A 6,566-nucleotide genomic window follows, 5' to 3' on the forward strand; every position below is an offset into this window, starting at 1 on the left:
CCCCCCGCCAATCTATATGCAAAAAACGAAACCTAACATAGACAAATTCACAACCATCTTGTTAATGCTGACTCACAGCATCCCTTTGTGGTGGTCCGAGACGATAACTGTTTATGGGAGTAGAAAGCCCAGAGTTTCTCCCAAGGAGATGCTGGTGGTTTCGAACTGCCAACCATAAGGATCGCAGCCCAACTCACAACCGCTCCACCACCATTTAAAGCTCCTGAAGTCCTCAGTACCAGCTACCATCACCCACCTCACCAAAGAGAAGCAGCTCCAGCCATCCCATGAGGGGTGAGTTCATGAGATGTTTGACCACATAGAGCAGAGCAGGCTAACATTGCAGTTGACTGCTTGGTGTGGTCCACAAATGGCCCCTGCTTCAAACACACGCATCTCTGTCTAGAAGTTTCTTCCTACAGTCACCTGAACACTTCAAAGTCAGTCCTCAAACTTAACCATCAACTCTTCACGCCGAACTCTTCTTGAGTTGTCCCCTGCTTCCCCCAAGCAGAGCACCCCTCTCTGGGCACCACTTCTGCGCCACCCACTGACCTTTTCTGTTTGTTGTCAGGTGCTGTGGAGTGAGTCCCAACTCACAGCAACCCCGCAGGCAGCAGAAGGGAGCATCGCCCGGCCCTCAAGGAAGGGCCCAGTCTTGCTTATGTCTGTGCTTGCAGTGTCTGTCCCAGCGTGGGGCACTTCCTAAGCTTTTGAGGCGAGAATGGTTCAATGAGATCGTGCTAAATCTGAAACAGTCTGCTGGAGTTGACTGCAGTAACAGTCAGAGACACCAGGGGGCAGAACAACCTCATTTTCCTTGGTTTGAGTGACTGGGTGCTTCCCACAGGTGACTCTGGCTCAGCTCCGCTGTTTCCCACTTCCAAGACAAGGTGGTTTTGTTTATTGTTTTGTTTTTAAATCATAGAAACACAAAACAGGAAAGGGCACTAACAAACCATTTGGATCAGTCCTTTGCTTTCGGGTAGTTAAAAAAAGATTTCCTTTTCCGTTTCCATTGTTGTTGTTAGCTGCCGGTGCGTTGGCTCAGACTCAGGACGACCCCATGGACGACCAGAAGAAACCGTGCCTGGGGCCTTCGCCATAGTCACCCTCCCTGGAAGGCTCAGGTCCATTGCCCTGGCCATGGGATTCGGAGTGCCCTCCTCCCCGGGTGGGGGTGGGGGTGTCTCATCTTGCAGCACTCTATTGGACAGTGTTCATAAGGCTTGCCAACTGGCCAATATTCAGAAGTAGGTCACCAGGCCCTTCTTCTCAGTCTACCTTAGCCTGCAAGCTCTGCTGAGACCTGTCCATCCTGGGTGACTCTGCTGCTACTTGACAAACCAGGGATCTAGCTTTCAGCATCACAGCAGCAAGCAAGTCACCTGACCATTTCCTGATGACATTCTTTTATTTGTCACGGAGAAATAGCAGCGAGATGAGGGGGCCCGGAGCCCAGTGCTTTGCAGTGGGGGGCGCTCTTATTAGCTATCTCACAGATGAGGGGAAAGATACCGAGAGGCGATGTGGCTAAGATGGATCACACAGGAAGCCAGTCCAGACTTCAACACCAGTCTCCTGTCTTCTGCCTAGAGCCCTTACCTCTCTCACTCACACAACCTTTTTGAGGTCTGTTTATTTCTCAACAACAACCCAAAAAAGCACAAAATAAACTCTCATTGCCATCATATCAATAGTGGCCTATAGTGACCCCATAGGACAGAGTAGAACTGCCTGTGGGTTTCTGAGACTGGAACTCTGAGCCACGTGTGGAGAGAGAGCCTTTGCTCGGCCATGGGACCAATGCACTCGGACCGGTCAGAGAGACTCTTAGCAAGCTGCAGAGAGAGAGGCGCGCCAGGGTCCTCTTTTGTTGGAAGTGCCTTGGTAGTTTGGTTCCTGAAGTTAGTCCTTAGCTTTAGGCCCTAGTTACCAATTCTAGGGCCAGTGAAGTCCCACGCTCACCCTGTTCAATGTCATTTGCAGACCTTTGTGTACCTCGGCTCCCACTCCCACTCACGGATGGGAGATAAAAGGAGCGCCCTCGATTGATCTTGGCTGTTTTAAGTGGGATGGAAAGAGGGCTGAGAACACTCAGGTGCCAGGAAAGAGGAAGAGATTAATTAGGAACCATTTCAAGTTAGAGAGCCCCTTGGGGTAGCAGAAGGAGCAATCCACTGTCCTTCCTTAGATGCTTGGCTCCTACACTTCAGGGAATTCTCCAAGGCTCAGGTTCCTAGTGTGCGAAACTAGGGATGCCACAGATGCCTTGGAAACGTACGCAGGGACCCTCTATAAACTGGGAAGTGTTATTCAAAAGCCCCAACCCCACCAGCTATGAGTAGTCTGGCTTAGAGCCATCCTAAAAGACAGCGCAGAACTGCCCCCTTTGGCTTTCCAAGGTTACAAATCTCTATGGGCACAACAGCTGTATCGTTCTCCCACAGGGCGGCTGGGGGCTTTGAACCACAAGCCTTGCAGTGAGCAGCCCTTGGTGTAATCAACCGCGTCAAACGCTTGTTATTAACCAATTAGAAGAAGGTTTCCTTCCCTCCGAAGGGTTTGCCAGGATTAGAGGGGGCTGAGCTGCAAGGGGGTGGTGGGGAACAGGGTTGCAGCTGGGGCCTTCCTAGCCCTGAGACTTCGGACTGGCACTTCCCCCTCAGAGTCTCAGAGTATGGCAAGTCCTAAGGATCACACCACCTCCCTCAGGATTTGGGAGAGTCAGAGGAGATGGTGGTACCCAAAAGAATGACCTGACTAAGGGCATACGTTATTGCTATTGGGGGGCAGCGGTGGGTCAGTAGTAAAATTCTTGCCTTCCGCGGGGGAGGCCCGGGTTAGCTTCCCAGTCAAATGCTGCCCCGGGCAGCTTCGACCTCGACCAAAATGAGCTAGGAAGAAAGGCCACCTACTTGCCCAAATCAGCCAATCACAGGCCCCAGGATGACAACGGTCAGATCCACAATGGATCGTGAAGATGGCAGCGAGTTGGACGTGGGTCACCATGAGTTTGAGCGCTGACTCAATGGCAGCGAGCAAAGAGAAGCAACAGTTCTTATTAGGACACCAGGGGGCCACTGCAGAGGGAGGGAGTCAGGAAAGGCTTCCCTTGCCCTTGAGGTTGGTTTGAAAAGAGGAAGGTCATGTAGAAGAAGATGCTTGTAGGTAAGTCTTGCCAGGCATTAAAAAGGAAAAAAAAGCAAGGCAGCACAGCAAGACGATGGGAGTTGGGCTAATTAATCTCAAGAGTGGCCTAAGGAGATGGTTATGTGCATGGCCTAGCTCAAGAGGGGCCAGATGGGTGAGGAGTCCCAGGGTAGCTGAAGGAATGAGATGGGAACTCTTGCTCTGGATGAAATTCACACCTCCCTCAAGTCACTTCCCCCAAGGAAAGACGAAGGGGTCTGCTCCCATAAGCGTTGCAGTCTTAGAAACCCCCAGGGGCAGTTCTACCCTGTCCTATAGGGTCACATTGCGTTGGAATCAACTCGATGGCAGTGAGTTTGGTTTGGTTTGGTCTTCGGGGCGAGGAGCAGAGATAACCCTGCACCAAGCTCCTTTCTGACCCAGGGTCTCCCCCAAGGCCCTGGGCGGCATGCTCCACAGCTCTTCCCTGAGAAACCCTTCCCTAACTATGTGCCTCTGGTTGGCGAAGAAGAAATGCAAGAGCCCTCCCAGGGAATTGGTCTGCATTTCAATAGGGACTTTGAGGAGACAAAACCTTACCTCCCAGGGTCGCCAACTTTTAAACAGCTGGAGCTCTTGTTTCTGGCTTGAAGCTTCAGTGGATTCCAAGTGCCACCGAAATGGCCATTGTCTCCTGAATCCAAAGATCCAGGGAGCACAATTTGTTTTTCTCTAAGAGTCCCACCTAGTCCTGGGGGCCAGCTGGTGGCACGCTTTCGCTTGTGCTCTTGTTGGACGAAAATGCCATAGCGTGCCCTTTTCTATCTAGACAGACTTCGTGAAGCTTGTTGTAGGTACCGTTGAGTTGGTTCCGACCCTCAGCAGCACTGTATGGGTCAGAACAAACCCCTGCCCCGTCCCGTGCCGTTCTCACAGCCCTTGCTATCTCTGAGCCCACTGTTGGGGTCACCGTATCCATCCATCTCATCGAGGCCCTGCCTCTTTGTCGCTGCCCTTCTACCTTACCAAGCAGGATGTCTTTCGCCGGGGACTGGTCTCTCCTGACAACTTGTCCAAAGTACAGGAGATGAAAAAGCATTCTGGCTGTGCTTCCCGCAAGACAGATTTGTTCGTTCTTTGGGTCGTTCATGATCTAGTCAATATTCCTCACCTACACTGTGAGTGAGAGGCATTCACTCGCCATCCTTCTTTCTTGCCCATTGGACAGCTTTCATGTGCATAAGAGGGGGTTGAAAAGACTGTGGCTTGGGTCAGGTGCACCTTAGTCCTCAAAGGAACAGCCTCTCAAGAGGTCTGTGCAGCACATGGATTGACCCGATGCAATGCATCTTTTGATCTCTCGGGACTGCGGTTCCATGAGCATTGGCTGTGGAAGCAAGCAAGACGAAATCCTGGACACCTTCTATCCGCTCTCTGTGCAACACGTTGTCTATTGGTCCACTCGTGAAGATTTTGATTTGTTTCACATTGACTTTTACTGAAGACGCCAGCCTTTGATCTTTATCTGCAGGTGCTCCAAGTCCTTTGGCTTTCAGCAAGCAAGGTGGGTCATCTGTAAATTGAAGGTTGTTAACGAACCTTCCTTGAATCCTGATGCCATCTTCTTCTTCACAGAGTCCAGTTTCTCAGCTTATTTGCTCGGCATACACATAACATGGCAAAGGTACAACCTTGATGCACGCTTTTCCTGATTTCAAACCATGCAGTATTTCCTCATTCTGTTCGTGCTACTGCCTCGTGATCCATGTACAGATTCTGCAAGAGCAAAATGAAGTGTTCTGGAATTCCCATTCTTCTCAAGGTGATCTGTAGTTTGTTAGGATGCACACAGTCAAATGCCTTTGGCTAGTCAGGTAAACACAAGTAGATAGCTTGCTGGTATTCTCTGCCTAGAGCCAAGATCCATCTGACATCAGCAGTTCCAGACCCTCTTCGGAATCTGGCTTGAATTTCTGGCAGCTCCTTGTCAATGTGCTGCTGCAACCGTCGTTGGAGGACCGTCAGCAGCATTTTCTTTCCGTGCACTATAAATGATACTGTTTGATAATTTCCATCTTTTACTGAGTCACCTTTCTTTGGAAAGGGCATGGATATGAATCTCTTCCAGTCAGTTGGCTGCGAGCTGGGGGAGTGTTTCCAGCACTGTCTCTGTTTATTGAAGCATTTCGATGGGTATTTTGTCAATTCCTGGAGCCTTGTTTCTGGCTAATGCCTTCAGTGCAGCTTGGATATCTTCCTTCAGCACCGTCGGTTCCTGAGCAAATGCTACTTCCTGAAGTGGTAGAAAGTCAGCTAGTTCTTTTTGGTGCAGTGACTGTGTATTCTTTCCATCTTCTCTGGATGCCTCCTGCATTGTTCAATATTTCGCCCATAGAATCTTTCAAGATGGCAACTCAAGGTCTAAAGTCTTCCATTTCTCTCAGCTCGAGCTATGCCCAGCGTGTTCTTCCCTTTTGACTTTCTAACTCCAGGTCTTTGCACCTTTCATCACAATACTTTGTTTCGTCTTTCCAAGTCGCTCTTTGAAATCTTCAGTTCATTTCATCATTCTATTTGCTTTCTTCTTCTTCCTCTTCCTCTTCTTCTTCTCTTCCCTCACCTTCTTTTACCTGGACCCACCAGGAAAGGCCATGCGGCAGAAGAGTCACATTAAAGAAGTCACCGTGCTGCTATAGGTATTTCTGTGATGCGTTCAAGACATTGCTGGGCTTCATTGGCTAAATGCTCTGAGAGTTCGCTGGGAAACCACACGTACCTGGAAATGCCTGCCAGGCAGGTTCAGGGAGCCAAGGCCTAGCACCTGATTCTGAAGAGGGTGCTTGGAGGGGGCGTGTAAGGAACTGCTTCCTGGCTTTGCTATATTTGGATGCTGACCATGTCTCCTGCATAGAATGTGAGCATGCACTTTTCCTCACAGACGTAGCGAAAGAGCCTCTCAAAAATCAGGTGAATTAGGCAAAATCGGGCTTTGGATTATATGTCCCCAAACCAAACTCACTGCTATGGAGTTGATTCGGATTCAGAGCGATCTTATAGGACAGGGTGGAACTGCCCCTGTGGGTTTCCAGGACTATAACTTTTTACAGGAGTAGAAAGCCTCATCTTTCCTTATGGAGCGGCTGGTGGTTTCAAACTGCTGACCTTGGGGTTAGTGGCCCAATGTGTAACCACACGATACCACCAGGGCTCCTTGATTTTATACACACACACACACACACACATACATGTAATTTTCACATGGCCTATGGTACAGGAAGGGAGCCCTAGTGGCGGGTGGTTATGTGTTGAGCTGCTAACCTAAAGGTCAACAACAGGAAACCATCAGCCGCTCCTCAGAAGAAAGATGGGGCTTTCTACTCCCATAAAGAGTTACAGTCTCAGAAACCCACAGGAGCACTGGCACTGAATTATAC

This window comes from Echinops telfairi, unplaced genomic scaffold (assembly GCF_000313985.2).
Source record: "Echinops telfairi isolate 266 unplaced genomic scaffold, ASM31398v2 ScPeMD7_6080;HRSCAF=6971, whole genome shotgun sequence".
Classification (NCBI taxonomy): Eukaryota; Metazoa; Chordata; class Mammalia; order Afrosoricida; family Tenrecidae; genus Echinops; species Echinops telfairi.